At 38.0% G+C, this 27,237-nt stretch overlaps 1 non-coding gene across 1 annotated transcript; it reads left to right on the top strand.

Moving 5' to 3' along the window:
* The first annotated feature begins 470 nt into the window (after positions 1–470).
* TRNAC-GCA (transfer RNA cysteine (anticodon GCA)) lies at positions 471–542 on the top strand. The gene has a single exon. It is a non-coding gene; the product is annotated as a tRNA-Cys (tRNA).
* The last annotated feature ends 26,695 nt before the right edge of the window (positions 543–27,237 follow it).

Raw genomic sequence — 27,237 nt, 5'->3', positions numbered from 1 at the left:
CCTTCACAGTCCAACTCTCACATCCATACATGACCACTGGAAAAACCATAGCCTTGACTAGATGGACCTTAGTTGGTAAAGTAATGTCTCTGCTTTTCAACATGCTATCTAGATTGGTCATAACTTTCCTTCCAAGGAGTAAGCATCTTTTAATTTAATGGCTGCAATCACCATCTGCTGTGATTTTGGAGTCCCCAAAAATAAAATCTGACACTGTTTCCACTGTTTTCCCATCTATTTCCCATGAAGTGATGGGACCAGATGCCATTATCTTCATTGAAGTATAAGTAAATTTGTGCTAAATTTGGAAGACTGTCTAAATGGAAATAATAGTTAACAATATAAAGTTGTTTTATTGAGCTATAGTGCCTTAAAATGTATTTTATAGTAGCATTTTATTTTTTTGATTAACTGGTAAATTTCATATCTGAGGCTCTCAAATAATAAGCTTTACTTTTCATAATAGGTCTTCCCTGGTGGCTCAGACGGTAAAGTGTCTGCCTGCAATGCAGGAGACCCAGGTTCGACTCCTGGGTAGGGAAGATCCCCTGGAGAAGGAAATGGCAATCCACTCCAGCATTCTTGTCTTGAAAATCCCATCATGGAGGAACCTGATAGGTCTTCCCAAGTGGCACTAGTGGTAAAGAAACCACTTCCCAATGCACAAGACATGAGAGACACAGGTTCAGTCCTTCGGTTGGGGAGACCCTCTGTAGGAGGGCATGACAATCCTCTCCAGTATTCTTGCCTAGAGAATCCCATGAACAGAACAGCCTGGAGACCTACAATCCATAGGGCCACAGTCAGACATGACTGGAGTGACTTAGCACTTTTGCACATTTCATAATATTATAAAATATTAAGGCTTCTCTGGTGGCTTAGATGGTAAACAATCTGCCCATGGTGTAGGAGACATAAGTTTGATCCCTGGGTCAGGAAGATTCCCTTGGAGAAGAAAATGGCAACCCACTCCAATATTCTTGCCTGGAGAATTCCATGGACAGAGGAGCCTGGTGGACTACAGTCCATGGGATCACAAGGAGTCAGACATGACTGAGCAACATACACACACATACAATATTAAAGATACAATGCTCTATGCATCTAGTAACTAACCTCACCTCCCACCACCGTGTCAACAGACACAATGCAGGGAGCCAGAACTCCTACCCCTTCTCAGCAGTTGGGGAGAGCCCCCAACCTGTCTTTGGTATCAACAGAGGCTGAGAATGAAACCTGGACTTCCACCTTCATCTAGATATAATTAGGTAGTTCTTCCCCCTTAGTTGCTAAAGCAATGTCAGAGAAAGTCAGTTAAAATAGAAAGTTTAACTAAAATTCAATGTCCCAGAACATAATGAAAACATGTCAAGGCTACATTTGAAAATCACTCATCATAACAACACCAGAAATTTATCAACCAGAATGAAAAAATAATCGTACATGACAATAGAAAGAAGACAGGGAAGTTAGAATAATTTGACAAGCTTTTTTAAGCAGATATGATAGAAATGCTTCAGTAAACAATTATGAAGACACTTGAAACAAGTGAAAATAGACAGCTGCAGTAAAGAAACATAAAGTTTCAGGAAAAATATAGAAAATACAAAGAAGAAACAAATGGAAATCTTAGAACTGAAAAATAACTGAAATAAATAGCTCACTGAACCTCTGCCACAGCCCTCCTTCAAAGAACCTAGGTGCTCACGTGGACCTTTGCCTGTTCCCCACTATCCACTGTCTCCCCAGCCCATGTGGCCTGCTTTCCATGCACCAGCACCACCAGGGTCAATGTCTTGTTGAACCAGTCAGACCCACTCAGTGACTTGCATGCCCACTGCAGCAAGTGGGGCCTGTATGCTGAGGCTCAGGCTTCAAGGATCAGATGCAAGGGTGAGGACTGGGGTTGGTTACAGTGAAGATACATTGAAGTGACTAGTATGACACAGCCGAGGGAATCCAGGGAAAAGCTTGTGCCTCCCAGAGAGGCAAGAGATCATTGCCATGGGGAATCTCTAACTCCTGTGCTCACAGATTGCAGGACCCCTGCCTTCATGAAAGCCATTGGTGAGATGAGCAACAGCTTTGAGCTGCTGGACCCTAGAGGTAAAGATGCCCAGCCAAAGCCATCATCAATGCCAGCAGGGGGAAGGTTAGGGGTGGGACTAGATGTGACAGCAATTTGCAGTCCCAGAGTGGGGAATGCAACTGATTGGTTATTGCCAAATCCAAGGCAAATGCCAGAGACAGTGGATAAAATTCCCGACCCTGGAAGTAGAGGCTGCCACCAAGCCACGAGCAGGCACAACTTACTGCCCATACTTTCCTGGGAGCCCACGCAGCATGGCTATTCCTAGGGACCCATGATCCAAGCTCAGTTCCTCTGAAAGAGAGCATGACCTACCTCAGACTATAACAATATCCACAGGGTCTGTATTGTTGCAGGCACTTCCCAGTACATCCTAACTATGGCTTCCTTTTCCCTCCCTCTTCCCAAGGGTATAGACACCAGAGGGAAGCCCACAAGCAGAAGCAGGTCCCAAACCAAAGCAGAATACCAGGGGTTGTGTGAGCAAAGAGAAGAAGGTAGTGTACTCTTGGAGCCACAGGTGCAGTGGATTAAACCCCTGCAATTAGCCTGAGACTAGACTTTGGGTGCAAGTATAAGCTGGAGTAAGGCCAGATCTGAGGTTGAGCTGACCCTACAGCACCCACAGCAGGTCCAGAGACCTTCCAAGAAGTATTGGATGATGTCCTGAGTAGGCAGATGGGCAGGTGCTCCCTGAGTGTAGAGGTCAATGGAAGACTAAAGAGGACATTCTTCTTACTACCACTCTCTCTCTCTCTCTCTCTCTCTCTCTCTATATATATATATATATATATATATATATATATATATATATATCCTTTTTATTTTCTCTTCTGTATTATTCTAATATTGTTCTTTCTTTATTATTCCTTTGTTATTTGTATATTACTTTTTCAGTTTTAAAAAATCTTATTTTAAAATAAAAATTATATTTTATTCCTATTTTTACAGTGTTTAGTTATATTGCATTTTTTCCATATTTTTGATCTTGTATTTTTGTTATTCTAGCTTTTAGTATTCATTTTCACTTATGGGAAGGTTTATTGGCTTTATTTCTCTCTTCTTTTTTGATTCCTGTTTTATTTTTTTTTCTATTTTCTCTGTTTTTTCTCTTGTAAGGGTGTATATATATTTAGGTTTTCTGGACCGTTGAGTATTGTTTTCATCATTATTCTTCAGGTTTTGTCTTCTGTGCTGAGTGGCCTGTGAAGTATTTGTGCCACAGTAAGGGGTTGAGCCTGAACATCCAAGGAGGGAGACTTGAGTCCAGGACTTTGGATCACCAGAGGACTCCCAACTCCATGAAGCATTAATCAATGTGAGCTCTGCCAAAGGCCTCCATCTACACACTAAGACAAGACCTCACCCAAAGGCTAGCAAGCTCTAGTGACAGACACTTCATGTCAAATCTTCAACAAAAAAGGCCTACACATTAGCAGAAGGCTGGCCAAAATAATGCCAAGCCTATAGAAACCCTAAAACACACTACTGGACACAGAACTGCCCTTCAGAGAGGTAAGATCCAGCTCCAAACACCAAAATATAGGCACAAATCCTTCCAGCCAGGAAATCTTCACAAGGCATTGGCCCAACCTCACCCATGAGGGGCAACCACACAAACAAGAAGAACTATGACCTTCAGGCTGCAGAAAGAAGACCCCAAACAGAGAAAATTAAACAAATAGAAAAGAGATAAACATGCAGCAGATTAAGGAACATGGTAAAACCCCACAATACCAAACAAATGAAGAGGAAATAAGCAATGTACCTGAAAAAGAATTAAATCTTGAAAATAAAATGGAGGCACAGATCGAGAAGATACAAGAAATGTTTAACAAGAACCTAGAAGAAATAGGACTCCTTCACGGAACACTGCCTTGTCATGGTTAATGGACTTAAATTCTTCAAAGAAGCTATGAGCCATGCCATGCAGGGTCACACAAGATGGACGGGTCATAGTGGAAAGTTCTGACAAAATGTGATCCACTGGAGGAGGGAATGGCAAACTACCCCAGAATATTTGCCATGAGAAACCCATGAACTGTATAAAAAGGTAAAATGATATGACATCAGAAGATGAGTTCCCCAGGTTGGAAGGTGTCCAATATGCTGCTGGGGAAGAATTGCTCCAGAAAGGATGAAGTGACTGGGCCAAAGCAAAAATGACACTCAGGTGTGGATGTGTCTGGTGATGAAAGTAAAACCAGATGGTGTAAAAAATGGTTAAGCTCAGTTCAGTTGCTCAGTCACGTCCGACTCTTTACACCACACCAGGCTTCCCTGTCCATAACCAAATCCCGAAGCTTGATCCAACTCATGTCCATCGAGTCTGTGATGCCATGCAACCATTTCATCCTGCATTGTCCCTTTCTCCTCCAGCCCTAAATCTTTCCCAGCATCAGGGTCTTTTCAAATAAGTCAGTTATTCACATCAGGTGGCCAAAGTATTGAAACTTCAGCTTCAGCATCAGTCCTTCCAATGAATATTCAGGACTGATTTCCTTTAGGATTGACTGGTTTGATCTCCTTGCTGTCCAAGGGACTCTCAAGAGTCTTCTCCAGCACCACAGTTCAAAACCATCAATTCTTCAGTGCTCAGCTTTTCTTTATGGTCCAACTCTCACATCCATACATGACTACTCGAAAAACCATAGCTTTGACCAAACGGACCTTTGTTGCCAAAGTAATGTCTCTGCTTTTTAATATGCTGTCTAGGTTGCTCATAGCTTTTCTTCCAAGGAGCAAGCATCTTTTATTTCATGGCTGTAGTCACTATCTGCGGTGATTTTGGAGCCCAAGAAAATGAAGTCTGCCACCGTTTCCATTGTTTCTCCATCTATTTGCCATAAAGTGATGGGACTGCATGACATGATCTTCATTTTTTGAATGGTGAGTCTTCCCCCAGCTTTTTCACTCTCCTCTTTCACATTCATCATGAAGCTTTTTCATTCCTCTTCACCTTCTGCCATAAGGGTGGTGTCATCTTCATAACTGAGGTTATTGATATTTCTTCAAGCAATCTTGATTACAGTTTGTGCTTCATCCAGCCTAGAATTTTGCATGATGCACTCTGCATATAAGTTAAATAAGCAGACTGACAATATACAGCCTTGAGGTACTCCTTTCCCAATTTGAAACTAGTCCATTGTTCCATGTATGGTTATAACTGTTGCTTCTTGACCTGTATACAGATTTCTCAGGAGGCAGGCAAGGTGGTCTGGTAGTCCAGTCTCTTTAAGAATTTTCTTTTGTGTGTGTGTGTGATCCACAGAGTCAAAGGTTTTAGCATAGTCAATGAAGCAGAAGTAAATGTTTTTTTCTGAAATTCTCTTGCTTTTTCTATGATCTAACTGATGTTGGCAATTTGATCTCTGGTTCCTCTACATTTTCTGAATCCAGCTTGAACATTTGGAAGTTCTCCATTCACATACTGTTGAAGCCTAGCTTGGAGAATTTGGAGCATTACTTTGCAAGCATGTGAGATGAGTGCAATTGTGTGGTAGTTTGAACATTCTTTGGCATTGCCTTTCTTTGGGATTGGAATGAAAATTGACTTTTTCCAGTCCTGTGTCTGCTGCTTAGTTTTCAAAATTGTCTGGCATATTGAGCGCAGCACATTAACAGCATCATCTTTTAGGATTTGAAATAGCTCAGCTGGAATTCCATCACCTCCACTAGATTTGTTCACTGTGATGCTTCCTAAGGCTAATTTGACTTCGTATTCCAGAATGTCTGGCTCTAGGTGAGTGAGCATACCATTGTGGTTATCTGTGTCATTAAGATCTTTTTTGTATATTTTTTCTGTGTATTTTTGCTACTTCTTGTTAGTATCTTCTGCTTCTATTAGGTGCATATCATTTCTTTCCTTTATTGTGCTCATCTTTGCACGAAATTTTCCCTTGGTATCCCTAATTTTCTTGAAGAGAGCTCCATCTTTCCCATTCTATTTCTTTGCATTGATCACTGAGGAAGGCTTTCTTATCTCTCCTTGCTATTTTTTGGAACTCTGAGTTCAGACGGGTCTATCTTTCCTTTTCTCCTTTGCCTTCAGTTTATCTTCTCTTCTCCACTGTTTGTAACGCCTCCTCAGGCAACTATGTTGCCTTTTTCATTTATTTCTTGGGGGGATGGTTCTGATCATAGCCTCCTGTACAATGTTATGAACCTCCATCCATAGTTCTTCAATCACTCTATCAGATCTAATCACTTGAATCTATTCATCACTTCTATTATATAATTCTAAGGAATATGATTTAGGTCATACCTGAATGGTTTATTCGTTTTCCCTATTTTCTTAATTTAAGTCTGAATTTTGCAACAGGGAGTTCATGATCTGAGCCATAGTCAGCCCCCTGTCTTGTTTTTGCTAACTGTATAGAGCTCCCCCATCTTCAGCTACAAAGAATATAATCAGTCTGATTTTGGTATTGACCACCTTGGGATGTCCATGTGTAGAGTCGTCTCTTGTGTTGTTGGAAGAGGGTATTTACTATGAGCTGTGTGTTCTTTTGGCAAAACTCTGTTAGCCTTTGCCTTGCTTCATTTTGTACTCCAAGACCAAAATTTCCTTTTACTCAAAGTGTCTCTTGGCTTCCTACTTTTGCATTCCAACCCCCTGTGATGAAAAGGAGATATTTTTTGGTGTTCGTTCTCAAAGATCTTGTAGGTCTTCATAGAACCATTCAACTTCAGTTTCTTTGGCATTAGTGATTAGGGCATAGACTTGGATTACTGTGATACTGAATGGATTGCCTTTGAAATAGAGATCATTCTGTCATTTTTGAGATTGCACCCAAGTACTGCTTGTCAGACTCTTTTGTTGACTATGTGGGGTACTCCATTTCTTCTAAGGGATTCTTGCCCACAGCAGTAGATGTAATGGTAATCTGAAGTAAATTTGCCCATTCTGGTCCATTTTAGTTCACTGGTTCCTAAAATGTCAATGTACACTCTTGCCATCTCCTGTAAAGAACAAATAGATCCATAAATAAAGATAAATTGGACGTGGTCAAACAGGAGATGGCAAGAGTAAACACTGATATCTTAGGAATCTGTGAACTTAAACTGAAAGGAATTGGGTGAATTTAATTCAGATGACTATTATTAGTACTACTGTGGGCAGGAATCCCAAAGAAGAAACAGATAGCCCCCATAATCAACAAGAGTCTAAAATACAACCTATAAAACAACAGAATGATCTTATTTACTTTCCAAGGAAAATCATTCAACATCACAGTAATTCAAGTCTATGCCCCAACCATCAATGCTGAAGAAGCTGAAGCTGATCAGTTCTATGAAAACCTAAAAGACCTCTTAAAAGTAACACCCCCCCCAAAAAAAAATGTCCTTTTCATCAAAGGGGATTGGAATGCAAAAGTAGCAAGTAAAGAGATACTTGGGGTAACAGGCAAGTTTGGCCTTGGAGTACAAAATTAAGCAGAGAAAATGCTAACAGAATTCTTCCAAGAGAATGCATTGGTCATAGCAAAAGCCTTTTTCAACAACACAAGAGACAACTTTACACATGGATATCACCAAATGGTCAATACCAAAATCACACTGATTTCATTCATTGAAGCTGAAGTTGGAGAAGTTGCATACAGTTAGCAAAAAGAAGACTTGGAGCCAACTATGGCTCAGATCATCAGCTTCTCATTGCAAAGTTCAAACTTAAACTAAAGAAAGTGGGGAAAACCATTAAGCCAGTCAGGCATGACTTAAATAAAATCCCCTATGAATATAGGGAAATGACAAATAGATTTGAAGAATTAGATCTGATAGAGAGAGTGCCTGAATAACTATGGATGGAAGTTTGTAATATTACACAGAAAGCAGCAGACAAAATCTCCCCAAAGAAAAGCAAGAAGGCAAAGTGGCTGTGTCAGGAGGCTTTACAAATAGCTGAGAAAAGAGGTGAAGAGAAAAGCAAGGAAGAAAAGGAAAGGTAAAGCCAACTAAATGCAGAGTTCTAGAGAAGAGTAAAGAGAGAAAAGAAGCCCTTCTTCAATGAACAGTGCAAATAAATAGAGAAAGACAACAGAACAGGAAAAACTAGTGATCTCAAGAAAATTGGAAATACCAAAGGAACACTTCATCCAAAGATGGGCACAATGAAGGACAGAAACAGTAAAGATCACTAGAAGCAGAAGACATCAAGAAGAGATGGAACGACTACACAGAAGAACCATACAAAAAAGATCTTAATTATCTGGACAACCATGATAATGTCATTCATCCAGAGCCAGACATTCTGGAGTGTGAAGCCAAGTGGGCTTTAGAAAGCACTGCTGTGCATAAAGCTAGTAGATATGATGGAATTTCAGCAGAGTGATCGAAAATCCTGAAAGATGATGCTATTAAAATGCTGCACTCAATATGCCAGAAAATTTGTAGAACCCAGCATTGGCCACAGAAATGGAAAAGGTCAATCCTCATCCTAATTCTGAAGAAAGGTAGTACTATAGGATTTTTAAACCACCAGACAATTGCACTCATCTCCCATGCTAGTAAGGTTATCCTCTAAATCCTGCATGCTAGGCTTCAGCATTAAGTGGACTGAGATATTCCAGATTTCAAACAGGGTTTGGAAAAGACAGAGGAATCAGGGGTCAAATTGCCAATATTTGCTGGATCATAGAGAATGCAAGATAATTCCAGAAAAACATCTACCTCTGTTTCATTGACCACACTAAAGCCTCTGATTGTGTGGATCATAACAAACTGTGGAAAGCTCTTAAAGAGTTGGGAATATGAGATCATCTTACCTCTCTCCTGAGAAATCTGTACGTAGGTCAAGAAGCAATAGTCAGAACCTAGTATGGAATAAGTGACTGGTTCAGGATTGAGGAAGGATTATGACAAGGCTTTTTACTGTCATCCTGTTTCACTTGTACGCACAGCACATCATGCAAAATGCTAGGTTGCATGAGTTACAATCAAGATTGCCAGGAGAAATATCAACAACCTCAAATATGCGGATGATATCACTCTAGTGGCAGAAAGTGAAGAGGAACTAAAGAACCTCTTGATGAGGGTGGAGGAAGAGAGTGAAAAAAGCTAGCTTACAACACAATATTAAAAACAACAACAACAACAACTAAGATCGTGGCATCCAGTTCTATCCCTTCATGGCAAGTAGAAGGGGAAAATGTATAAGCAGTGAGAGATTTCCTCTTCTTGGGGTCTAAAATCACTGTGGATGGTGACTGCAGCCATGAAATTAGAAGATTGCTACTTGGAAGGAAAACTATGACAAACCTAGACAATGTGTTAGAAAGCAAAAGTTTCACTTTGCCAACAAAGGTCCATATAGTCAAGGTTATTGTCTTTGGAAAAGTCATGTGCAGATGTGAGAGCTGGACCATAAAGAAGGCAGAGTGCTGAAGAATTGATGCATCTGAACTGTGGTGCTGGAGAAGACTCTGGATAGTCCCTTGGACTGCAAGGAGATCAAACCAGTCAATCTCAAAGGAAATCAACCCTGAATACTCATTGAAAGTACTGATGCTAAAGCTGATGCTCCAATATTTTGGCCACCTGATATGAACAGCTGATTCACTGGGAAAACTCTGATGCTGGAAGAGATTGAAGGCAGAAAGAGATAAGGGCAAAAGAGGATGAGATAGTTTTATGGCATCACCAATTCAATGGACATGAACTTGGGCAAACTCCAGGAGTTGGTGAAGGGCAGGAAAACCTGGCATGCTGCAATCCATGAGGTCAGGAGGAGTCAGATACAATTTGGTGACTGAACAACAACAATATAAAAAAGAAAGTATAGACATTCAGCAATGAACAACACAATAACTGAGGTGAAAAATACACTAGAGGGAACAAATAGCTGAATAACTGAGGCAGAATTACAGATAAGTGAGCCTGAAAATAGAATGGTAGAAATAACTGAAACAAAGCAGAATTAAAAAAAAAAAAATAGAAAGAAATGAGGACACACTCAGATAGTTCTGTGACAACATTAAGCACAAGGATAATTGTATTACAGGGTTCCCAGAAGAAGAAGAGAAAAAGAAAGGGTATGAGAAAATATTTGTGGGGGATATTAGTAAAAAAAATAATAATAATCCATAACATGGGAAAGGAGATACACACCCAAGTCCAGGAATCCCAGAGTCCCACACAGGATAAACCCAAAGAGAAGCATGCCAATACACATATAATCAACCTAATGAAAATAAAACATGAAGACAAAAATATTTAAAGCAGTAAGGGAAAAGGAATATATAGCATACCATGGGATCCCCATAAGGCTCACAGGTGATCTTTAAACAGAAACACTGCAGGCCATCAAGGACTAGCAGGATATACATAAAGTGATAAAAGGAAAAAAAAAAAAAACCTACAACCAAGATTATTCTATCCAGCAAGGATCTATTCAGACTTGAAGGAGAAATCAAGAGCCTTACAGATAAGCAAAAAGTTAAGAGAATTCAGGACCACCAACCAGCTTTACAACAAATGCTGAACGAACTTCTCTAGACTGGAAACACAAGAGAAAGAAAAAGCCTACAAAAGCAAACTCAAAAAAGTAAATTAAATTGTAATAGAATAATACACAACAATAATTACCTTAAATGTAAATGTATTTAATGCTCCAACCAGAAGACACAGACTGGCAAAATGGATACAAAAACAGTACCCCAATATATGCTTTCCATAAGGGACCCACTTCAGACCTAGGAACACTTACAGACAGAAAGAGAGGGGCTGGAAAAATATATTCCATGCAAATGGAAATCAAAAGAAAGCAAGACTAGCAATACTAATATCAGATAAGATCAACTTTAAAACAAAGACCATTACATGAGAAAAGGAAGGATACTACATCATGATAAATGGATCAATCTAAGAATAAGACATAATAAATATAAATATAAATACACCCAATAAAGGAGCACCTCATACATAAACAAAAGGAAAATCAGAAGGAACATAATAATAGTGGGAGACATTGATATCCAACTCACACAAAGGACAGATCATATAGAGAGAAAATTCATAAGGAAACACAATTATTAAATGATACCTTGGACCAGTTAGATCTAAATGATAGCTACAGGGCATTTCATCTATTTAACATTTTTGTCAAGTGCACATGGAAACTTCTCCAGGATAGATCACATCTTGGGTCACAAGTTAAGTCTTTGCAGATAAAAAAGTTGAAACCATTTTAAGCATCTTTTCTGACCACAGCACTATAATATTAGATATAAACTGCAGGGAAAATAAAACTTTAAAAAACAGAAATAATGTAGCCAAACAAATATGCTTCTGAATAACCAACAGATCACTGTGGAAATCAAAATATACCTAGAAATAAATGAGAATGAAAACATGAGAATTCAAAACCTATGTGTGTGTGTCTGCCTTCTTAGTCATGTCCAACTCTTTGTGATCCCATGTACTGTAGCCTGTCAAGCTCTTCTCTCCATGGAATTTTCCAGGCAAGAGTACTGTAGTGGATTGCCACTGCCTACTCTAGGGAATCCTCCCAACCCAGGTATCAAAACCACATCTTTTGCATTTCCTGAATTGGCAGGCAGATTCTTTACCACTGTGTCATCCAAAACCTTTGGGATGAAGTAAAAGCATTGCTAAAAGGAAAGTTTATAGCAAAACAAGAGAAATATCACATAAACAACACAACCTTACACCAAAATCAACTAGAAAAAGAAGAAAAAAAATTTCCAAACTTGGTAGAAGGAAAGAAATCAAAGAACAGAGCTGAAATTAACTAAGAGGAAATGAAGGAAAAAACAACAAAGATTTTTAAAAAACTGAAACCTTGTTCTTAGAGAAGATAAACAAAATTAACAAACCATTAGTCAGACTCATTAAGAAAAAAAGGGATAAGATACAAATCTATAAAATTACAAATGAAAAAGGAGAGATTACAACAGATAATGCAGAAACACAAAAAGATCATAAGAGACAACTACAAGCCACAATATGACAGGAAAATGGAAAACCTGCAAGAAACGGGAAAATTCTTAGAAAAGTATAACCTTCTAAAACTGAACCAGGAAGAAATAGAAAATATGAACACAATCACGAGCACAGAAATCAACTATAATAAAAAATCTTCAACAACAACAACAACAACAACAAAAGCCCAGTGCCAGATGGCTTCATGGTGAATTCTACCGAAAGTTTAGAGAACAGTGAACACCTATTCTTCTGACTCTTTCAGAAAATTGCAGAGGAAGGAAAAGTCCCAAACTCATTCTATGAGGCCACCATCACTGTGATACTAAATCTAAAGGTACCACGAAAAATAAAAATTACAGGCCAATATCACTTATGAACATAGATGCACCCCATTTTCTACAACACCTGGTCCTTCATATAATCAATTTTTCTTCTATCCCTGATGCCACCATAAACAACACCCAAATTTCTTTTTATGTCAGCTACAGAGTTAAATTTTCATAGCCACGTTTTCCAGTGACTTTTCTTTTTTACCTTTCTCTGATTATAACTATGCTTGCCCAATAAGGCAAAGATACCTATGCAAGCCAGATTACATATGCACCTGCACATTATTATGATTATCTAAATCAGATCTGTCCCCAATTACAAAAAGATATCTGTAGCATCCACCTTTGCAAGAAATTTAGAACAACTTTTATTTCAGGATAGAATATTTATTTCCTAAATGTACTTATACTGAAAACCTAACTGACCCCAGGCTTAAATGGACATATGTAGTAAGTGAATCCATTAAAACACCATTTTAGAAAAAGTAATTGGTACCCTGCCACAATTTATCTTTGGTGGTTGACATTCTCCTCATGTCTATGAATGCCTAGATGGCTTACACATAACTGTACAGTATTCCTTAGGTTATCTAGTTGTACCTTTAACTGTTCACAACCAAACTGAGACACATCTCCCCTGAATCTATATCATCAAGTTAGGACTTAGGAAGCATTTATGAATGAGGCTTCGCTTCCTTTGGCAGACCCCTACATCCCTGGTTAAGAATGAGTATGAGTACAGCTATGGTCAGAAACCTCTCTTTAACAATTGGAAACATCACCAACACTATCGCTAAGGCCATAGTGGCCCAACAAAAATCTCTAGACTCTCTAGCTAAAGTTTCCCTTGTCAATAAAATAGTTCACAATTATCTCTTTGCAGAACAAGGAAGTGTCTGTGCTATAGTCAACATATTTGTTGTACTTGAATCAACACTTCTGGGGGAGTAGAGGTACAATTATCTAGAATATGAGAACAAATTCATTGGTTACAAGTCCAAAGTGACTCATCTTAGAATTGCCATTTATTCAACTGGTTATCAACAGGATTGAGTGCATAGTTTAAATGTATAATATAGTTTGGTCTTTCTATCTGCCATTCTATTTTGTGTTGCAATTTTTAGAGTATACAGCTGCTGTCTATCTAGTATCTGTAAAAATAGAAAAACTGAAAATGCTTGTCCAGTGCTTCAAACTGATATTGAACACTCGTAACCTTGACAAGATCTTCCTGCCTTGACCCTCCACTTAGCCTCCAAATAAAGAAGGCATTCAAATTTGGCCTTTTGAATTTACCACTCACCCCCAAAGCTTATTTCACCCTGAAGAAATATGTCTAATCATAGTATGATGAAGAAAAAGAAACAAAATGGATAATCAGTCAAAAGGTGAAGTCCATGCAAAAGAAACACCAAGCAATATATCAGATGATCAGCACCGTGTAATGGGGACGTGATTTTAAAAAGGAAAAGTATACAAACAAATTAAAATGGAGTCACTTATGTCAGGAACAAACCGAAGATGGTCAACACAAGTTGATAAAGGAAAATTAACCTAACCTTACAGAAATTCACAGCTTTTTCAGAAATCAGCAGAAAACACTGGCTAATTCCCAAACATCAAGTATTCCTTCCTCCTTAGTTTCCCTGAGTCAGCTATCCTAATCTAATATACAGAGTTTTTTTTTTTTTTTTTTTTTTTTAATATACAGAGTTTGGTTTTTGAAATTACTTTTTGTTTAAATGAGGTCAATGAAATTCACTTGCCATCCTCTCCTCCATGGGGCAAGATACCTGAAGATGTTCCTCCTCAGCTCGAAAGGACATGTATCTCAAATAAAAATGTTGGGGAATAAAAGAAGGAAAGAAAGAAAGAAGGAAGGAAGGAAAGAACCAAGAAAAGAAAGAGGAAAACAATGCCTGAAGACTTGATCAGCGATGCTTTCTGTGAAACATCTTGATCAAGAGAAGGAAATGAGAAAGGATTTCAATCTAAAATGGAACTGGAAGATATTAAATGAAAAAATCTCACACATGCATACTAAGAAGAACAGAACCTAAAGACTGATAGACTGATTTCCATAAATGCCTAATTTATAGAAGCCCAAGACTTACTTCCTCACCAATGAGTATCTGTTAAGAAACTCTCCCCATCCTCAAGCCAACAAACTTACTGCTTAGACTCTAGCTGGCATTTACCCTCCTTACACTTCTTGCCCATAAATGCAGTCAACTTCAACCCCTAAATGAACTTTACTTGTACCTTGCTATAGCATATGGTTCCTGAATTGCAATTTCTCTGATATTCCTGAACAAACTAAATGCCTGGTAATGGGAGCTTGTCTTGCTTTACTTCTTTATTTAAGTTGACACTATAAATATCCCAAATTCGACAAGAGTTATAAAACAACAGATTCAACAATCTGAGGAAGACCCAAAGAGCATAAACCCAAATTATTTCATGACAGGACACATCATAATTAAACTTGTAAAAATTAAGACAAATAAAATATCTTGAAAGCAAATGAAAAACAATTCTTTATTATAAGGAAAAAAGTTAAAATGATGGCAAAATTCTCATCAGAAATGATAAAAGCCAAAAGCAAATGAAATATATTTCAAGTGCTTAAAGAAAAAAAATTTCTATATATAGGTCTTTAGTTTCTTTAGGTGGATATATTCCTAAGTATTTTATTCTTTTCATTGCAATAGTGACTGGAATTGTTTCCTTAATTTCTTTTTCTACTTTCTCATTATTAGTGTATAGGAATGCAAGGGATTTCTGTGTGTTTATTTTATATCCTGCAACTTTACTATATTCATTGATTACCTCTAGTAGTTTTCTGGTAGAGTCTTTAGGGTTTTCTATGTAGAGGATCATGTCATCTGCAAACAGTGAGAGTTTTACTTCTTCTTTTCCAGTTTGGATTCCTTTTATTTCTTTTTCTGCTCTGATTGCTGTGGCCAAAACTTCCAGAACTATGTTGAATAGTAGCTGTGAAAGTGGGCACCCTTGTCTTGTTCCTGACTTTAGGGGAAATGCTTTCAATTTTTCACCATTGAGGATAATGTTTGCTGTGGGTTTGTCATATATAGCTTTTATTATGTTGAGGTATGTTCCTTCTATTCCTGTTTTCTGAAGAGTTTTTATCATAAATGGATGTTGAATTTTGTCAAAGGCCTTTTCTGCATCTATTGAGATAATCATATGGCTTTTCAAAGAGGACACTAATAGATGGAGAAATATACCATGTTCATGGATTGGAAGAATCAATATAGTGAAAATGAGTATACTACCCAAAGCAATCTACAGATTCAATGCAATCTCTATCTAGCTACCAGAGGTATTTTTCACAGAACTAGAACAAATAATTTCAAGATTTGTATGGAAATACAAAAAATCTCGAATAGCCAAAGCAATCTTGAGAAAGAAGAATGGAACTGGAGGAATCAACCTGCCTGACTTCAGGCTCTACTACAAAGCCACAGTCATCAAGACAGTATGGCACTGGCACAAAGACAGAAGTATAGATCAATGGAACAAAACAGAAAGCCCAGAGATAAATCCACACACATATGGATACCTTATCTTTGACAAAGGAGGCAAGAACATACAATGGAGAAAAGACAATCTCTTTAACAAGTGGTGTTGGGAAAACTGGTCAGCCACTTGTAAAAGAATGAAATTAACACCACACACAAAAATAAACTCAAAATGGATTAAAGATCTAAATGTAAGATCAGAAATTATAAAACTCCTAGAGGAGAACATAGGCAAAACACTCTCCGACATACATCACAGCAGGTTCCTCTATGATCCACCTCCCAGAATACTGGAAATAAAAGCAAAAATAAACAAATGGGATCTAATTAAAATTCAAAGCTTCTGCACAACAGAGGAAACTATAAGCAAGGTGAAAAGACAGCCTTCGGAATGGGAGAAAGTAATAGCAAATGAAGCAACTGACAAACAACTAATCTCAAAAATATACAAGCAACTTATGCAGCTCAATTCCAGAAAAATAAACGACCCATCAAAAAATGGGCCAAAGAACTAAATAGACATTTCTGCAAAGAAGACATACGGATGGCTAACAAACACATGAAAAGATGCTCAACATCACTCATTATTAGAGAAATGCAAATCAAGACCACAATGAGGTACCACTTCACACCAGTCAGAATGGCTGTGATCCAAAAGTCTACAAGCAATAAATGCTGGAGAGGATGTGGAGAAATGGGAAGCCTCTTACACTGTTGGTGGGAATGCAAACTAGTACAGCCACTATGGAGAACAGTGTGGAGATTCCTTAAATAATTGCAAATAGAACTGCCTTATGACCCAGCAATCCCACTGCTGGGCATACACACCAAGGAAACCAGAATTGAAAGAGACACATGTATCCCAATGTTCATCGCAGCACTGTTTATAATAGCCAGGACATGGAAACAACCTAGATATCCATCAGCAGATGAATGGATAAGAAAGCTGTGGTACATATACACAATGGAGTACTAGTTAGCCATTAAAAAGAATACATTTGAATCAGTTCTAATGAGATGGATGAAACTGGAGCTGATTATACAGAGTGAAGTAAGCCAGAAAGAAAAACACCAATACAGTATATTAACACATATATATGGAATTTAGAAAGATGGTGTAAGCCAGAAAGAAAAACACCAATACAGTATATTAACACATATATATGGAATTTAGAAAGATGGTAATGATGACCCTGTATGCGAGACAGCAAAAGAGACACAGATGTGTAGAGCGGACTTTTGGACTCTGAGGGAGAGGGAGAGGGTGAGATGATTTGGGAGAATGGCACTGAAACATGTATACTATCATGTAAGAAACGAATTGCCAGTCTATGTTTGATGCAGGATACAGGATGCTTGGGGCTGGTGCACGGGGATGATCCAGAGAGATGATGTGGGGTGGGAGGTGGGAGGGGGGTTCATGTTTGGGAACTCATGTACAGCTGTGGTGGATTCATGTCAATGTATGGCAAAACCAATACAGTATTGTAAAGTAAAGTAAAGTAAAAATAAAAATTAATAAAATAAAAAAAAGAAAAATAAAAATATATAAAAATAAAACTCAGTTGAATACACATTGGATTTAGAAAGAAAAATTGTAATTGTGTTAAGTAAATTTCTATTCTAACTCATTTTAAATTGTTTTATCTCTGTATATAATAGTGTGTTAAAGGATAAAAATAAATTTGGAAGAAATAAATAAATAAAGGGTTAAAAAAATTTTCAACAAAAACCCTTTGAGGTGAAAATATTCTCCAGTAATGAAAAGGAAATAAAAATATTCTTAAATGAAGGAAAATTAAGAGACTATATCTTAGGCAGACTTACTCTAGATGAATGAATAAAGGAAGTTCTCTAAACAGAAAGGAAATAATAAGAGGAGGAAACCTGGAATTTCAGGAAGGAAGAAAGAACACTAAGAAAAAATATCAATAATAAATTAATGCCTCTTCTCCTACTGACTTTTCTAAATTATGTTTAATGTTTTAAGCAAAACCATAACACTTCCTGATGTGCTTTTAAATGTATTCAGAAGAAATATTTAAGAAAACTATATATATGAGAGACTTAAATAGTTATTAGGTTTTCCACACTTCATTAGAATTAATAAAATGATGACCACAGTAGACTGTTGCAATATATACCATATATAGTAACATATATATATAACATTCTATGTAATGTTACATGTTATATACTATTATATATAACATGCTAAAATATGTCTTGGATACATGTTATACAAATATATAGTGGCTATCCTAATGTGTGTGTGTGTGTGTGTATCAACATACCACTAAAATCAGCAAAATTATATCCTCAAAAACACTTTTAAATCAAAAGAATTCTAAAAATGTTTAAGTAAAAAACAGGAAGGAAAGTAGAAAAAGAGGAAAAGGAAACATAATATAGAGAAAACAATAAAATAGCAAGATTAAAAGCTCTAACATATTAGTAACTACATTAAATGTAAATGGCATAAATATATCAATTAGAAAGAGGGATTATTAAAGTGGATTAAAAATTATGACTTGGAGTGATGTCAACTTCACGTCTAAGTGAGATGCTCCCTTTGTTTTTCCCATTCAATCTACATCCAGTAAAATTAAAAAAAAAATGATGCCTATGTCCAACACACCAGGACACTGTTGAATTCCATATATCAGGACCTATAAAGTGATTCCCAAGTGGTGCTAGTGGTAAAGAACCCACTTGCCAGTGCAGGAGATGTGAGAGACATGGGTTTAGTTTTGGGGGCAGGAAGATTCCCTGGAGAACAAAATGGCAACTCACTCCTGTATTCTTGCCTGAAGAACCCCATGGACAGAGCCTGGTGGGCTACATTCCATAGGATCACAAAGAGTCAGACATGAGTGAAGCGACTAAGCATGCACACACTTCTAAAGGTAGTTAGACTTGAACACATAGAGGAGACAGAACCAGCATGTTAGAAGCAGCAATATTTGTAATCCCAGCCCCATTGCCACAGCAGCTGAGCAATCATCCCAGAGAACATTAGCATCAATGGAGTCATCACACATGACTCAGGTCTTCCAAACACAGCAGCAGCCTCAGCTACAAATAACTGGACAGTAGTGGTAGGAGGACCTGTGACCCTCATTCCTCCAGCTGCAGAGGTACTCATGACTCCAGACCCCCCCTACACACACACACTACCCCTTGTCCACAGCAGTACAGCCCATGAACCTAGCAACACCAGTCAGGGGTCCTGGCACCTCCAGCTTCCCTCCTTCTCCAATGGTGACAGAACCTGCAACTCAGGAGATCCCAGATACTACAGAAATATCTACTGTCCCAATGGTCCCATTGACAATGCCAGTGACATTGGCAACAGCAAGGTATCAACAACCCTAGAGGCAAAAGCAGTTGTTGACACATGTGATAGAAATGGTGGCGGATGGAAACTGCTTACTCAAAGTATAACCAGAGACTGCACAGGTAAGAGAAACTAAAAACTTGTTCTATATCACCAGCTACTGGAAAACAAAGAAAAGGCCTCTAATTTCTTACCCACTGAATTAATCCTGTGTGTGTGGGGGGGCGGGGGGGGGGTGTCGCTAAGAGTTGGCACGACTGAGCAGCTTCACTTTCACTTTTCATTTTCATGCATTAGAGAAGGAAATGGCAACCCACTCCAGTGCTCTTATCTGGAGAATCCCAGGGACCGGGAAGCCAGTTGGGCTGCTGTCTATGGGGTCGCAGAGAGTAGAACACGACTGAAGTGACTTAGCAGCAGCAGCAGTGTGTGTGTGTGTGTGTGTGTGTGTGTGTGTGTGTGTGTGTGTGTGTTAGCTGCTCAGTCGCGTCTGACCCTGTGCATCCCCATGGACTGTAGCCCACCAGTCTCCTCTGTCCGTGGAATTCTCCAGGCAAGAATACTGGAGTGGGTTGCCATTCCCCTCTCTATGAATCATACATGCTCCTGCTCATGTTCAGTGGCTCAGTCCTGTCAGAATCTTTGTAGTGCTATGGACTGCAGCCCACCAGGCTCCTCTGTCCAATGGGATGCTCCAGACAAGAGTATTGGAATCACTAGAATAAAGTAGAAGGGGAAAAACGCTTTACATAAAGAAGGCATTTGGGCTTCCCAGGAGACACAGTAGTAGAGAAGACATTGCAGGAGACACAACAGACTGGGTTTGATTCCTGCATCAAGAAAATCCCCTGGAGTAGTAAATGGCAACCTACTCCAGTATTCTTGCCTGGAAAATCCCATGGACAGAGGAGACTCCAGTTCCAGGACAGTCACTCAGTCATGTCCAACTCTTTGTGACCCCATGAATCCAGCACACAAGGCGTCCCTGTCCATCACCAACTCCCAGAGTTTACACAAACTCATGTCCATCGAGTTGGTGATGCAATCCAGCCATCTCATCCTTTGTCATCCCCTTTTCCTCCTGCCCCCAATCCCTCCCAGCATCAGAGTCTTTTCCAATGAGCCAACTCTTTGCATGAGGTGGCCAAAATATTGGAGTTTCAGCTTTAGCATCAGTCCTTCCAAAGAACACCTAGGACTGATCTCCTTCAGAATGGACTGGTTGGATCTCCTTGCAGTCCAAGGGACTCTCAAGAGTCTTCTCCAACACCACAGTTCAAAAGTATCAATTCTTTGGCACTCAGCTTTCCTCACAGTCCAACTCTCACATCCATACATGACCACTGGAAAAACCATAGCCTTGACTAGACGGACCTTTGTTGGCAAAGTAATGTCTCTGCTTTTGAATATGCTATCTAGGTTGGTCATAACTTTCCTTCCAAGGAGTAAGTGTCTTTTAATTTCATGGCTGCAGTCACCATCTGCAGTGATATGGAAGCCTCCAAAAAACAAAATCTGTCATTGTTTTCACTGCTTCCATATCTATTTAACAATTAAGTGATGGTACTAGATGCCATGATCTTCGTTTTCTGAATGTTGAGTGTAAAACCAACTTTTTTACTCTCCTCTTTCACTTTCATCAAGAGGCTCTTTAGTTCCTCTTCACTTTCTGCCATAAGGGTGGTGTCATCTGCACATCTGAGCTTATTGATATTCCTCCCAGCAATCTTGATTCCAGCTTGTGTTTCTTCTAGCCCAGCCTTTCTCATGATATAGTCTGCATATAAGTTAAATAAGCAGGGTGACAATATGAAAATTTGACGTACTACTTTTCCTATTTGGAACCAGTCTGTTGTTCCATGTCCAGTTCAAACTGTTGCTTCTTGACTTGCATATAGGTTTCTCAGGAAGCAGGTCAAGTGGTCTGGTATTCCCATCTCTTTCAGAATTTTCCACAGTTTGTTGTGATCCACACAGTCAAAGGCTTTGGCATAGTCAATAAAGCAGAAACACATGTTTTTCTGGAACTCTCTTGCATTTTCCATGATCCTGCAGATGTTGGCAATTTGATCTCTGGTTCCTCTGCCTTTTCTGAAAGCATCTTGAACACCTGGAAGTTCATGGTTCACGTATTGCTAAAGCTTGGCTTGGAGAATTTTGAGCATTACTTTACTAGTGAGCTACAATACATAGTACCTCAAAGAGTTGGATAAGACTGAGCACAAAGGCAAAGAAAGTGTTTGTTACTTCAAATGAGCAGCAGAACAACTCACCAAGCACCATAAAGAATCATAGTAACAAATTGACATAGTAATGAAAGAAACATAGTAAACAAAACAATTACTGAAATCAAAAATACTCTAGAAGGAATCAATAGCAGAATATCTGAAACAGAATAACGAATCAGTGAGCTGGAAGATAAATTTATGGAAATAACTTCTGAAGAGCAGAATAAAGAATGAAAAGAACTGAGGATAGTCTCAGAGACCTCTGAGACAAGAAGAAGAAAAAAGAAAAGGTATGAGAAAATTTTTGAAGAGATTATAGTTGAAAATTTCCCCAACATGGAAAAGGAAATAGTCAATTAAGGCCAAAGGGCACAAAGAGCCCCATACAGGATATACCCAAGGAGAAACATGCCAAGACACATACTAATCAAACTAATAATGACTAAACACAAAGAAAGAATATTAAAAGCAGCAAGGGAAAAGCAACATGTAACATACAAGGGAAACCCCATATGTTTAACAGCTGATCTTTCAGCAGAAACTCTACATACCAGAGGGGAATGGCAGGATATATTTAAAGTACTGACACGGAAAAACCTACAATCAAGATTACCATATCTGGCAAGGATCTCATTAAAAACTGATGGAGAAATAAAAAGCTTTTCAGACAAGCAAAAGTTAAGAGAATTCAGTACCACCAAACCAGCTTTACAACAAATATTAAAGGGACTTATACAGTCAAGAAACACAAGAGAAGAAATATCTACAAAATCAACCCCAAACAATTAAGAAAATGGCAATAGAAACATATATATCAATAATTACTTTAAATGTAAAAGGATTAAATGCTCTAGCCAAAAGACAAAGACTGCTTGAATGGATACAAAAACAAGATCTATACATATGCTGTCAACAAGAAACCCACTTCAGACCTCAAGACACAGACCTTTGACACTGAAAGTTAGAGAATGGAAAAATATATTCCATGCAAATGGGAAGCAAAAGAAATCTGGAGTAGCAATCTTTATATAAGACAAAATAGGCCTTAAAATAGAGAATGTAACAAGAGATAAGAAAGAACAGTACAAAATACTCAAGGGATCAATCCAAGAGGAAGACATAACAATTGCAACTATCTATGCTCTTAACATAGGAGTACCTCAATACATAAGACAAACACTAATAGACATAAAAGGAGAAATTGACAGTAACAAAATAATAGTATGAGACTTTAACACCCCACTCGTACCAATGGAGAGATCACCAAAACAGAAAATTAATAAGGAAACACAAGTCTTAAATGATACATTAGATGAGATGGATCTCACTGATAACTTCATGACATTCCACCCAAATGCAGAAGAGTACAACTTCTTCTAAAGTTCACATGGACTATTCTCCAGGATAGACCACATCTTCGGTCACAAATCAAACCTCAGTAAGTTTAAGAAAATTGAAATCATATAAAGCATCTTCTCCAGCCACAATGCTATGAAACTAGATAAAAATTACAAGAAAAAACTGTTAAAAAAAAACCACATGAACATTAAACTATAAAAGACACATGGAGATTAAACAATATGTTTCTAAATAACCAACAGGTTACTGAAAAATCAAAACAGAAATCAAAAGAATTTCTAGAAACAAATGACAAAGAAAACATGATAACTCAAAACCTATGGGATACAGCAAAAGCAATTCTAAGAGGGAAGTTTATAGCAATATAATCCTATCTCAAGAAACAAGAAAACTATTGAATAGACAACATCTATTCTAAAACAACTGGAAAAAGAAGGGGAAAAAAAAAACAAAATTAGTAGAAGGAAAGACACCATAAAGAACAGAGCAAAAATAAATGAAAAAAAAATGAAAGAAACAACGGAAAATATTAATAAAACTAAAAGCTGGTTATTTGAGAAGAAAAACAAAATTGACATGCATTTAGCCAGACTCATCAAGGGAAAAAAAAATGAAGAGAGAAGAATCACATCAAAATTAGAATTGAAAAAGGAGAGGTTACAACAGACAATGCAGAAACACAAAGTATTATAAGAGAATGTTATGGACAACTATATGGCAATAAAATGGATAACTTGGAAGAAATATAAAGATTCTTAGAAAAGTTCAATCATCCACGACTGAACCAGAAAGAAATAGAAATTATGGATAACCCAATTACAAACACTGAAATTGAAGCTATGATCAAAAATCTTCCAAAAAACAAAAGCCCAGGACAAGATGGTTTCAGAGGAGAATTCTATCAAACATTTAGAGAAGAGCAAATGCTTATCCTTCTAAAACTCTTTCAAAATTTTTAAGAGGAAGGAACACTTCCAAACTCATTCTTCAGGCCCACCATCACACTGATACCAAAACCAGACAAAGACAACACAGAAAAAAGAAAACTATAGGCCAGTATAACTGATGAACATAGATACAAAAATACTCAACAGAATTTTAGCAAACAGAATTCAGCAACACAGCAAAAAGCTCATACACCATGAAAAAGTTGGGTTTATTCCAGGGATGCAAGAATTCTTCAATATACCAAATCAATCATTGTGATATACCATATTAACAAATTGAAAGATAAAAACCATATGATAATCTCAATAGATGCAGAAATAGTCTTTGAGACAAATCAGCACCCTTTTATGGATAAACTCTTCAAAAAATGGGCATAACATGAACCTACCTCAACATAGTAAAGGCCATATATGATAAGCCTACAGCAAACAATATTCTCAATGGTGCAATACTGAAAGCATTCCCCCTAAGATCAGGAACAAGACAAGAGTGTCCACTTTCACCACTGCTGTTCAACACAGTGCTGTTAGTCCTAGCCAAAGCAATCAGAGAAGAAAAAGAAATAAAAGGAATCCAGATCAGAAAAGAGGAAGTAAAACTCTCACTGTTTGTAGATTACATGATACTTAACATAGAAAATCCTAAAGATACTATCAGAAAATTACCAGAGCCAGTCAGTGAATTTGACTATGCCAAAGACTTTGACTCTGTGGATCACAATAAACTGTGGAAAATTCTGAAAGAAATGGGAATACCAGACCACCTGACCTGCCTCTTGAGAAATCTGTATTCAGGACAGGAAGCAACAGTTAGAACTGGACATGGAACAACAGACAAATTCCAAATAGGAAAAGGACTACATCAGAGCTGTATATTGTCACCCTGCTTATTTAACTTATATGCAGAGTACATCATGAGAAACGCTGGACTGGAAGAAGTACAAGCTGGAATCAAGATTGCTGGGAGGAATATCAATAACCTCAGATATGCAGATGACACCACCGTTATGGCAAAAAGTGAAGAGAAACTAAAGAGCCTCTTGATGAAAGTGAAAGAGGAGAGTCAAAAAGTTGGCTTAAAGCTCAACATTCAGAAAACAAAGCTCATGGCATCTAGTCCCACCACTTCATGGGAAATAGATGGGGAAACAGTGGAAACAGTGTCAGACTTTATCTTTTTGGGCTCCCAAATCACTGCAGATGGTGACTGCAGCCATGAAATTAAAAGATACTTACTCCTTGGAAGGAAAGTTATGACCAACCTAGACATCATATTGAAAAGCAGAGACATTACTTTACCAACAAAGGTCCATTTAGTCAAGGCTATGGTTTTTCCAGTGGTCATGTATGGATGTGAGAGTTGGACTGTGAAGAAAACTGAGCACCGAAGAATTGATGCTTTTGAACTGTGGTGTTGGAGAAGACTCCTGAGAGTCCCTTGGACTGCAAGGAGATCCAACCAGTCCATTCTGAAGGAGATCAGCCCTGGGATTTCTTTGGAAAGAATGATGCTAAAGCTGAAACTCCAGTACTTTGGCCACCTCATGCGAAGAGTTGACTCATTGGAAAAGACTCTGATGCTGGGAGGGATTGGGGGCAGGAGGAGAAGGGGACGACAGAGGATGAGATGACTGGATGGCATCACTGAGTCAATGGATGTGAGTTTGAGTGAACTCCGGGAGATGGTGATGGACAGGGGGGCCTGGCCTGCTGCGATTTGTGGGGTCATGAAGAGTCAGACACAGCTGAGCGACTGAACTGAACTGATAGGACACAAAATCAATATACAGAAATCACTTGTACTTCTCTATACTAATAATGAAAAATCAGCAAGAGAAATTAAGGAATCAATCCCATTCACCATTGAAACAAAAAGAATTAAATATCTAGGAATAAACTTACCTATGCAGAAAAAAGAACTGTACACAAAAAATTATGACACTAATGAAAGAAATCAAAGATGACATAAACAGACAGAGAGATAGTGCATGTTCCTGGGTAGGAAGAATCAATATTGTGCAAGTGACTAGACTACCAAATGCAATCTACAGACTCAGTGCGATCTCTATCAAAGTGCAAATGGCATTTTTCACAGAACTAGAACAAAAATTTTGCAATTCGTATGGAAACACAAAATACTCTGAATAGACAAAGCAGTTTTGAGAAAGAAGAATGGAGCTAGAGAAATCAACCTTCCTAACTACAGATTATACTACAAAGCTACCGTCACCAAGACAGTATGGTACTGGCACAAAAACAGAAATATAGACCAATGGAACAAGACAGAGACCCCAGAAAAAAAAAAAAAAACCTCATGCACTTATGGGTACCTTATTTTTTACAAAAGAGGCAAGAATACACAATGGGGTAAAGACAACCTCTTCAATAAATGGTGCTGGGAAAACTGGACAGCTACATGTAAAAGAATGAAATTAGAACACTTCTTAACACCATGCACAAAGATAAACTCAAATTGGGTTTAAGACCTAAATGTAAAGACCAGGACAACATAGGCAGGACACTAGACTACATAAACCAATGCAAGATCTTCTATGACCCACCTTCTAGAGTAATGGAAATAAAAACAAAAGTAAACAAATAGGACGTGATTAAACTTAAATGTTTTGCACAGCAAAGGAAACTATACACAAGGTGAAAAGGCAACCCTCAGAATGGGAGACAATAATAGCAAATGAAACAACTGACAAGTAATTAATCTCCAAACTATACAAGCAGCACATACAGCTCAATATCAGAAAAACAAAAATCAAAAAATGGGGAAAAGAACTAAACAGACATTTCTCCAAAGAAGGCATACAGATGGCTAACAAATACATGAAAAGATGCTCAACATCACTCATTGTTAGAGAAATGCAAATCAAAACTACAATGAGATATCAGCTCACACTGGTCAGAATGGCCATTATCAGAAATTCTACAGATAATAAATGCTGGAGAAGCTGTGGAGAAAAGTCAATGCTCTCGAACTGTTGGTGAGAATGTAAACTGATACAGTCACTATGAATATGGTATGGAGATTCCTTCAAAACCTAGGAATAAACCTACCACATGACCCAGAAATCCCACTCTTAGGCATATAACTTGAGGAAACCAAAATTGAAAAAGACACATATCCATTGCAGCACTATTTACAATAGCTAGAACATGGAAGCTGATGAATGTCCATTAGCAGATGAATGGATAAAGAAGTTGTAGTACATATACACAATGGAATATTACTCAGCCATAAAAAGGAACATATTTGAGTCAGTTCTAATGAGGTGGATGAACCAGAACCTAATATGCAGAGTGAAGTAGATCAGAAAGAGAAAGATAAATATTGTATACTAACAATCTCAAAAATATGGTATCTAGAAAAATGGTACTGAAGAATTTGGTTACAAAGCAGCAATGGAGAAACTGACATAGAGAATAGAATTATGGACATGGGGATTTCTTCCTGG

This window comes from Ovis canadensis, chromosome X, assembly GCF_042477335.2.
Source record: "Ovis canadensis isolate MfBH-ARS-UI-01 breed Bighorn chromosome X, ARS-UI_OviCan_v2, whole genome shotgun sequence".
Taxonomy (NCBI): Eukaryota; Metazoa; Chordata; class Mammalia; order Artiodactyla; family Bovidae; genus Ovis; species Ovis canadensis.
This window is presented reverse-complemented; position numbering and strand designations above follow the sequence as displayed.